Here is an 11,456-nt window from a genome sequence, read left to right on the forward strand (position 1 = left end):
ACATTTAGAACCACGATTTATACAATTGTGTACTAAAGGTAGCAGAGGTACAGTTTAGGTAATCTGGCAGTTATCATTATTTTTTCCTAAATAGCATGGTATCATCCTGAAAATATGGTATCTATTTATATCAATCTTGTTAACAACAATCAACTACATCTTTTACAATACAATGCTACCTACGTTTTAAAAATACAGAACTAATATTATCCACGAAAATTCACCAACGCACACCTCCATAAACCACCCATCGCCACTATTTCTTCCACCACCACCACTCATTAACACCCGCCAATATTTCAACCAGCCAATACTTCTTACACTACCTCCACTAATTTGTATTAATATTAGTTTTTTATTAAAATTATTTATTAATTGAATACATATTTATTAGATTAATTAAGAAGACATTTATAATGAAAATTTAATGAATTATTTATTATGATCAATTAGTGACACACTAATTAATAAAACTAATGTTTTTAAGTTGAGCAAACTACTGCCATTGATTTATCTCCTCCCTAGATAAATCTGGACCTCTCTTTATCTTGCCTAACTTGTCCAAACTGTGCTTTATATTCTTGATATCAGCTAATATTTTTTTTGTTTTTCTTTTAAAAAATGTAGATAAGAAGATAAAGTGTAGCTATGCTGGAGTAACTGTACTTGTTATTAAGATTAAAGCACTAAAGGATGAAAAGGCTCAGAATGAAGAACAAAAAAGTGCTTTGTATAGGATTCCATTGGGTAATGTAGCCAAAGTGTTTCTCGAAGAGAATTTTGTTGCTACTACATGGATTAAGTCATTACCTGCTGTCCAAATTATATGCAACACACATCAGTTCATTCCTGAAACAAATGATCATGTGTTCGTTTTCAAAGTAGGGAAAGAAACATATGTGCTAAGATTCTCACTTGAAGAGTTGTCATTAATATTTGGAATACCATGCATCCCTGGAGGTGGAATAGAATATACTTTCTTGGACTCAAAAATCCTGATAGACTACACTTGTGGAAGGTTCTGGAAAACCTACAAATTTGATCCACCAAAAAAGAAACCTTCTAATATAAAGAATACAAAATTGAAAGATAATATCATTGAGTTGATTAAGAATAAAGGACCTATAGAAGATCTTGTAACAATGTTTGAACTTTTTCTCTTGTCAACCATTTTTGTTACTACTGGTGATGGAGGTTCCATATGCACCAAGTACCTAGGTTGCCTAGAGTCAGTAAGTAGAGTGCCTTTGCCGCATCTCATACACAAGCATTTGATGGAAAGCTTGAAAAGAGGTTCTTCTGAAGGATGTTACCTTTACTTGTTGGTGAGATGAAAACTGTTAGATACTTGTATATTTCATAAATATTTTGGCAATTCATTTGTATATTTCTTCATTTTGGCAGTTCATTTGAAAACTGTTGATAACTGACTAGTGTATTTCTTCTTTCTACAGCCTTGGTTTGCTGAGCATTCAAAGAAAATAGAACCCAGGTGGAAGGTGAATAATAGAGCAGTATACTGTCCAAGGTTTGTAAGGTGGAACATTGAGAACCTTTGCAATCACATATAAATGAATGTTGATGATTTTGGAGAGGTAAAAAACTATATTAAGATGATACTGTTATATTGCATTCAATTCTGAAAATGAAAATAAACAACTTTAAAAATAAATGAACTCTGACTGTTAATGTCGATTGTTGTGAACTTCTAGTTCATTCCTTCTAATGGAATTTGAATTATGTGTGTGCGGCTATCATAAAATTTCATGGAAGAAAGATACTGGAACAACAAAAAGCCAAGACAAGGGATGAGTTGCTCGAGGAAGAATTCAGTGTTATGTCGGGTCAGATAGAAAGTTTGAAATCTAAACATGTTGGTGAGATGGAGAACCTGAGAGTTAAACATACTCGAGAGATTAAAAAATTGACAAGAAAGCATTCAGAGGAGATGGCGAATCTTTTGATAAAGCAGCAAGAACTTGAGCACTCACTTGCAGAAGCAACAACTTCAAGGACACTTTTTGACAGGAAGATGGAATTCCTTGTAGCACACTTTTCTTCTAAGCACCCTGAGGTTGATGCATTGCTAGCTAAAGGTGGGAATGTGGCGAAATTCATGGCAGAACAAGCTTGTGAATACATGCGTACTGTTTTCCCTGATGAGTACAAGAGTTTATTGTTGAGTGATAAAATAAACAAAATACTGAATCAACAAGTGGATGAATGCATGGAATCTGGTGGAGGGAATGTGAATAAAAAAGTTGTTATGGATGAAGGAATGCAAGCAGTACCAGATGCTGCTATGGATGAAGGAACGCAAGCAGTATTAGATGCTGGTATGGAAGCTGCTAGAAGACCTGCTTATATCTTTCCCGTCTTAACTGTTGAGAATCCTTCTACAGAAATCAATACAAATGATATGCAGGAAAAGCTACTTGATATAATGCCTGAAGAAGAGCTACCTTCATTTCCAACAGTCAGCACCGGAGTTCCTTTAAATATGGATCAATGTTTGAACCAAGGTAAATATTCGAACTATCTTCTCCCTTTTGTAAAAAATTTATGCTTTAGAGGTTGGACTCCATTTTTGGAATGAAGTCTAGAAAAGTTGGGGTTAATATCAATATTCTATGTTGGACTTCATTTTTGGAATGAAGTCTTCATACTGGACTTCATTCCTGGAATGAAGTTTTCATAATGGACTTCATTCCTAGAATGAAGTTTACATAATGGATCTGGAAAGGTTGGAGTTCATTCTCACTGATGAACTCTGGATACAATATAGATGTTAAGGGTTCATTTTGATGGGTGAATTCTGACTTTTGATGCACAATAGCATTATTGAATTGATTTTTATTTATGTTTTTTGAATTATTTTTAGCAGCAAGAGACACAGATGATATGTTCGTCAATGAAGAGCATGTGAGTCTGCAGCTTATTGATGACAAGAATGAGAAGAATGAAGAATTAAATGATGAGGAAGCTGACACCATCATCAAAACTACAGTAAATGAAATCAACTGTAGTGCTCCTAGTTTCTCGATTGGGATGACATAGATAGTTGTTGATCAAGCAAACAACATTGAGACAGTATCACTTGTAGTTGTCGAAAGACAAGATTTGAATGATGAACAAGTTGTTGAGCCAGCAAACAACATTGAGACAGTATCACAGATAGTTGCAGATTTGAATAAACATGGTCTTGGTTCTTCTTCCACTGATAAAACTCCCATTAAAGTTGTTGAAAAACACAAGATGACTACAAGGAGCAAAAAACCAGCAAATGTGCTTGGAAAATAGTACATCAGTGGATCGGATTATAGTGAATCGAAACTAAAGTTCAAATTGAGACTGCCAAGGAAAGAAGAACTAAATGAGGAGAAGCATGCTGAGCAGAAGAAAGTTGGGCAGAAGGAACCACTGGTGAAGAATCAATCAAGCAAGAAAGTTGTTTCAAAGACTCCTCCTAAACCTACTGACCAGGAGAAGAATGCTGAGCAGAAGAAGAGAAAGAATGTACCTGCTGCTATCGATAAAAAAAAATCAAAAAGCAGCAGCAAGCAAGAAGAGACGAGGAAATGAACTGGAAAATCCTCCAGCAGAGAAGAGAGAGCAAGAAAAGCAACTGAGAGCGTACATGCCCATCGTTCCAAATATGCGGGACCTGAAAAAGTCTCCATACTTCACCAAATTGGACAAAGATCATAGGAGAGTGTTGGGTACCTTCTACAAACACGATATGCAAAGGTAAGAAAAAAAAGTGAACTTCTATTATGCTGAGGTTTTTGTTTATATGTTAATATTATAAATGAACTTCTATTCATTAATGTTGAAGTTTTTGTTTATCCTCCTGCAGTAAAGCGGCTTGGGTTATAGATGATGCAGCTAACAAGGCTCAGTTCGGTATTCAAGGAGAACACATTAATGATATAATGTTCAATAAAGAACTTGATGTCCTAATTCTTTTCTACTACTGTTACAGGAGGAAGATGCCAACACAAAGGGAGAGAGCAAAAATGGATAGCGAAGACATCCAAGATCCACCGAAATACATCCACTTTGAGATGATGGCACCTACTGCATTTGTAAGTCCTTACTTCCAGAAATTTAGTTCCAACTCTTCATTATAACTATGGAATGAAGTCTTCATGTTGGACTTCATTTTTGGAATGAAGTCTTCATATTGGACTTAATTTTTGGAATGAAGTCTGGAAAGGTTGGAGTTTCTTGATGGTATTGTGAATTTGAAAATTTATATATATCTTTGCAGATATCTATACATGAGAAGAGAATCAATGATAGGGCATGTGAGATTGATAACTTCACAGAAGATATGCATAGCAAGACTCAGAAGATAATCATTCCAATGAACCTGCCTGCTGAAGGAAAATCAGAAGGGCCTATGGGTTTACACTGTCACCTGCTTGTTAACGACATTGGAAACTATCAGTGGGAGCATTACAACTCAATAAAAAGAGGAGAAATAGGAGAAAGATGTTCAATGAATGCAAGAAGATTGGCCACCTACTGTAAACCACACATTGATAAATGGCTGGTGAAATATGATCAAGAAAGAGGCACTGAATTAAACATTGAGCAAATGCAGGTACCTGATCAGGGAGCACATCCAGATTTCCTTCTCAATACATGTTATTGGATAAAGCGAAGTTGCAAGCCACTGCTCCTTAAATATCAGAATATGATTCCAAAAGATGAAATGATAAAAAAGATGCAATAGTGGAGATATATAATGGTGTGCAAGATTCTAAATGATGAGAAAGATGGATTAAGTTGGAGTGAAACAACTAATGAAGAATATCTTAACAATAAACTGATTAAAGAAGGTTGCATTGACTGAAATGAGCTTCTCTAATGTCATATAAAATCTGATATGTTTACTCTTTTAACTAAAGTATTTTGGTTAGATTACTTGTTACTGCAACACAAAACTTTTCTAAATATGGTATTTTGGACAGTAGCTTCTAATGTAATTGAAGCTCTAATATGTTTTATATTTTCATCTATAATATTTTGGATAATAGATAATATCAATGTTCCATCTTATCTTTTCTCTTACTGTCTTATTTTCTTATAAACTTTGTAGTATTAATGTTCCTTCTTTGATGTTTTGCTAGACTTACTTCTACAATCCATGCCATAGAATGAACTTCATTTCTGGAATGAAGTCTAGAAATTTCTACATCCCATGCCATAGAATGGACTTTGAAAAAGCGGGGGTCTAACAACACCACCCAATATTTCTCTTAGCAATCTGTATGGACAAACTCAAATATACTTTTAAGAGAATCAACAAGACTCAATCAATTAAAAGTACATCAACGAGTTTATATCTCTCTCTCTTGATTTGATTTCCTTAAACAGAAACTGCGAGTACTAATCAAATACAAGGAATAGCTTGGATGGTACCAAAGACCAATATCCAAGGATCAATCAACGACAATCAACAACCAAAGGTTGGATTACTCTAACTGATGATCTAATGCACAACCTGTATTATCTCAATTATAAAGATAAAACAATAAAATGCGGAAACTGAAATAACACATACAACCGGGAATTTTATTAACGAGGAAACCGCAAATGCATAAAAACCCCAGGACCTAGTTCAGATTGAACACACATTGTATCAAGCCGCTACAGACACTATCCTACTCCAAGCTAACTTCGGACTGGACTGTAGTTGAACCCCAATCAGTCTCCCACTGATCCAAGGTACATTTATACCCCCTACGCCTATGATCCCAGCAGGATACTGCGCACTTGATTCCCTTAGCTGATCTTACCCACAACTAAGAGTTGCTATGACCCAAAATCGCAGGCTTTGACAATAAACAAATATGTCTCACACAGACAAGTCTATCAAAGGATCAATTTGTCTCCCACAGAAAAACCCTAAAGTTTTTGTTCCGTCTTTTGATAATAATCAAGGTGAACAGGAACCAATTGATAATCCTGTCTTATATTCCCGAAGAACATCCTAGATAAATCAATCACCTCACAACAATCTTAATCGTATGGCAACGAAACAAGATGTTGCGGAATCACAAACAATGAGACGAAGATGTTTGTGACTACTTTTTATATCTTGCCTATTGGAGATATTAATCTCAAGCCAATCAATCTGATTGTACTCGTACGATAGAAGATGCAAGATCAGATCACACAACTACGATAAAAGTAGTATCGGTCTGGCTTCACAATCCCAATGAAGTCTTTAAGTCGTTAACCTGGTTTTAGAATAAGAAAACCAAAGGTTAAAGGAGAAACAACTCTAGCACGCAAACTAGTATCACACGTGAGGTGTGGGGATTAGTTTTGCAGAGTTGCTAGATGTCCCCTTATATAGTCTTTCAAATCAGGGTTTCGCCTTGGTCACAAAGCAAAAAATATCCACTGTTAGATGAAAACTTGATTTACATTCAAGCTAATATTTCTCAACCGTTAGATCGAAAACTTAGCTTGTTATACACAAATGAAATGCACGCTTCTAGGTTTGTTAACCGTACCCAAGCGTGTACATTATTGGTTCAACAATAGTTAACCAAAAGGTTAGCCATATGAGCATTTCATACCAACCATATTCTTCTTCACCATAACTAGTTCAAATGACTCAAATGAACTAGTTAGAGAGTTGTTCAATTGCAAGGAAATCTTATGTATTACACAAGACACAATTGAAGCAAAGATGATTTGATTCACTCGAATCGATTCATGAACTTTATAGCCACGGTTTGCAAATTGCATTCCTTAGTCTTTATAAGTTTAAGTTCAGAAATCATCTTCAAATATATAACCTTATTAAGTTCGCATACTAGGTTTGCGGACTTAAGCAACCGGGCAGAGTTTACAAACTCCAGTAGAAAATCTTGGCAAAGACTTTCCGCCGGTTCGCGGACTGGTACTCACGCAACAAGTTTGTCAACTCCAGCAGAATTTCTCGGGATAAGAAGTTCGGCAGTTCGCGGACTGAGTTCGTGGACTTGGCAACAAGCCATTCTTTCGGTTTCTCTTGATCAACAAAGTTCGCAAACTTTGGTTCAAGGGATAGGACTTATGCACATATATGTTTCCACAACAATACTTATGTCCATCATTGGTTATGTAATCTAAACTCTCATTCCAACCATTGAAACATTCTTATAGGACGTTATATAGTTGTTACACCATTTCTCGTCAAAGCAATTTTCAAAGTGATTGAAATATATCATGACTTACGTCATTAGGTAAAGATAAACATGGTCGAAGCGAAACGCTTACCAACACATATTTCGAGATATAGATAGGCGAGGTATACTCGGCTCGAAATACCAAATGTGTATAATCTAAGTCTATATATAGCACACGACTTTTTGTCTCAAGAAGTAGGAGATAGAGTAGATATAATTTTGAATGACAGATAAGTTCAATTCTTCATATACCTTTTTGTCGAGAAGTTCCACCGGTTCCTTCAGTAGTTCTTCTTCTTGTATGATGAATCGCCATGAAGTCCTTCAGCTCAACTACACTTTCTATCCTAGTCCAAGACTTGGCTATAGTATACTAGAAATCAAGACTTATAGTTTTGATCACTAACATTGACAAACATGCTTGAGATAGCAACGCATGCGAGTTTGACCGAGCAATGCTCTAACAATCTCCCCCTTTGTCAATTTTAGTGACAAAACTATCAATACATATGGAATACAAAAAAGATAAAGAAACTTTAGTATCTCCTATTCCACATGTCTAATCTTCAACATTTCTCGAAATTTCGCCACTTCCAAGTACTCCAATGATCCCAAAGGTTGTAAGTTTAGCATTACCGTTGTTGAAGATCCGTAGCTATAACAATGAGAAAGCATCGATCTCGATCATTGTTATAAAGTGTCATAGTATTATTACACAGTGTCAAAGTCCAATTGTATCACAACTTCAACAATAATACTATGGTGATATGTATCACTCCCCCTTAGTTAATACTCCATCTCACATGGAAACCACTCCCCCTTACACAATGATCCGAAAACCATGTGTATTTGTAGTGTGAACTACATATTAATTCTCCCCCTTTTTGTCAATAAAATTGGCAAAGGTACAACAACGGGATCATGATGAAATTTCCGTAAGAGACATTTCATGACTAAAAGAAAATACATACCATCTAATTTAGATGCAATCATATAGCCGAAGCTAATAGCATTCATCAAGGAGTTTAAAGATACAAGATAACCCCTTTATGATTCCATAGCCGCACACCCCTCAAGATATGACCATTAAGCACAAGTTCAAAAGAACTCTCCCCCATTTGATGTCATTCCCAAGGGAACAACAAGAGCGACCTTAATTTCAAAATAAAAGAAGGATTTTTATTAGACACCAAAAACCATGAGAATGATTTTCTATATCCAAAAACTCAATCAAATTATTCACAAGTAAACCCATGATTAATTTAATCGGAATACGCAATCAAATTAAATACAAAAGTGATCAACTTAATTGATGATGCTCGACGTAAGAGAACTTACGGAGCATACGACTAACATAACCATTAGAAAATGAATAAGATAGTCGTTCATATACTCAACATAAGAGGAATCTTACGGAGTATGAAAATACTCAACTAGATTAACTACAAGAGAACCCATAATTAATATAATTGGAATACACAACCAAACTAATGACAAAAGTAATCAATTTAATTGTCATTTGTTTTGCTTGACATAAAAAGACTTATGGAGTAATAACTAAATAACCAAATAAGATGATTAATTTAGTTCAAGAATGCTCAACATAAAGTACCTTACGTAACAACCAACAAAGATAATCAAAAATTAATCAACTTGGTTGTATCGTGCTCAACATAAGACACATTACAGAGCCTCACAGTATTACATAAAATATGGATCAGTGAAGATCAATACTGTAGAATACACAAGAATTCATTCTATCTTCCATCACTATTTGCATAACGATATTTAATAGACATAATCCTTGAACATAAAAGATTTTAACCTATCTTCCATCAAAGAATTGACAATATAGGCTTAACTTTTGTATATGTCAAAAGTCTATTCATCCTTAAATCAATGCATGAATCCCGATCATGAACGACTTTACTTTTGACAAAATATGGGACAACATAGTTCACGGATGTAAACACCAATATCCCATAACAAATTGCAATATACCAAATAATAAAGATTAAATACTGCAAACCATCATCCTCCAAATATTTATAGAATTTAAACCAAATAAACCTAAAAAACAAGAAGATGAAAATAATATCCATGTGTAGTCACAATCATTGCTATTCAAAGCACTAGTTATTCTTCCAGCTAAACCAAAAAGAAGACATACTAGTTAACAAATAAAACAAGCTAAAGGAAAACATACTCTAATGCTATTCTGAACACGAACTAAGATCATATGGATGGTTCAAAATCCTCATGAGACAACTGGTCTTTGAGCTTGTGATTGACAACATCCATTGCATCATCGGAGAGGTGATTCTCTCTACGAAAATCATTGATGTGAGATTTTATGAGACAAAGGTCAAGGGTAACCTTTTCCAACTCAGTTTTCAGAGCATCAACACTTTTCAGAGTAGCAATGAGCTGTTGTTTTGCTTCCCCAAAGTACTTAAGAAAGTCATGAACAACTTCAGCAGAAATCATATCATCCTTTTTAGCATCCTCATGAACATAGGTAAAATAACATGAAGCATTAGGATGATCTTCATCTACAAGGGTTCTTTTCTTCTTGGACTCAAAAACACAACCCTTGTCAAGGAATCCTCTTGCAAAACCACCATAGCAAGATGAAGAAGAGGACATTCTTGACAACCCAGAAGACAACCTAGAGTACGCGTACGTGACTTTTATAACTCAATAGGTTGATATTTAAGGGTCTCTTAGGGAACGGATTCTAGGGTTTTCTTAAACAGTTGACTCGTCCCAGAACACGGATATCCGTTCGAGTACAACCTGACCCCCAAAAATAAAGCCCAAAAGGGACTTTTGCAACAAAAGACTCGAAAAATTCCACAACACAGGAAGACAATTTTGAGCATAGTTGAAGCAAGACACAAGATTCAGACGAAGACTTCCAAAACAAAATGACATTTTAGACACAGACAATAATTTAAGCATAGTGATTCTGTAATCAAAAAGCTTAGATATGGACGATAAGAAGATAACTCAACTTAACAGACGCAAGTGCCAAAAGTATACCTGAATATTAACACATCTTACTCAACAGGGTTTTTATGAGTAAGCTCTTCAACCCTTGTGATTAATTAGCACAAGTATGAGCCACAAGCTCATCAAGAGATTTGTGTTTACGGTCAAGTCTCTTTTTCCTCCTGAATCTAGAGAGGGACTCCTTTTTATGTGAGAAATTATCATAAAACTTACTGTCATCAAAATACGAGACATAGTTTGAGTTCTTACCAGAAGAATTTTGGTTTGAGGAGGAGGACAACCTGTTGACGAATTCTTTATACCCTTCAATTATCTTTTTCAGATTATCTCTCATTTCATCAATTTTTCTTCTTTCTTCTGAACTTCCTTTCTCAATAGGAGCAGCGTTATTTCCAGAGACCACGACACGATCTTCTTTTAGACGATGTTTATTAAGACGTCTGTTTTGTTTTTGAGCATTCGAGGAACTCATTGAACTGACTTTCCTGGTAACATACACATAGTAGGTACGAAAACCGATTGGTTTAGTCATACAAATGTCAGTTACACCTTTAAGAATTAAATCTAAAGTGTGTTGAAGTTGAACCAAGGAGTTTTTCTTCAACCTAGAGGTTCCCTTTCGTTTAGCAGAACTCTTTGTCTCACATACAAGACATACTTTCTGATCATCAGAATGATTAGATAATATAGTCTTAATATCATCATTAGAAGATTTATTCCCTCCATTTGATGTGCAACATCCTTGAGTGATGGTGACTTCAGGCACATCCGCTTTACTAAAAGGGACTTTCGTTTTTACTTCTGAGCATGAACCATATTTAGTTGTGTCAGAAGTACTTGGCATATTATATTGCTTTGAGCATCCTTGAATGGAGAGCTTACTCAGGCGATGTTCAATTTCCAAGGCATCTCTTCTAAGGCTAGCTTCAAGAGAAAAAAAGGAAGAATGAACTTCAGTATTACCTTTGGATTTGCAATCTCTTATTACACCAAGTAGAACATTGACATGGTGCTTCAACCGATTGAATCTATCAGCTTGGATTCTAACAAGATTTAGAATCAATTCACTCTCTTCAGCCGAATCACGTTCATTAATGGAGAGGCTCATATTTGAAGGGTAATAGGAAGTACACATGTCAGTGTTAGTCTGTCTCGTCAGTACAGAAGGTTCATCTATATTCGAGATTGTATAACCCTTCTCTTTAGTAGAGTTAGACGAGATAGAACTTTTATTTCTGGTAAAGCGTTTATCAGAGA

This window comes from Papaver somniferum, chromosome 6 (assembly GCF_003573695.1).
Source record: "Papaver somniferum cultivar HN1 chromosome 6, ASM357369v1, whole genome shotgun sequence".
NCBI classification, from domain to species: domain Eukaryota; kingdom Viridiplantae; phylum Streptophyta; class Magnoliopsida; order Ranunculales; family Papaveraceae; genus Papaver; species Papaver somniferum.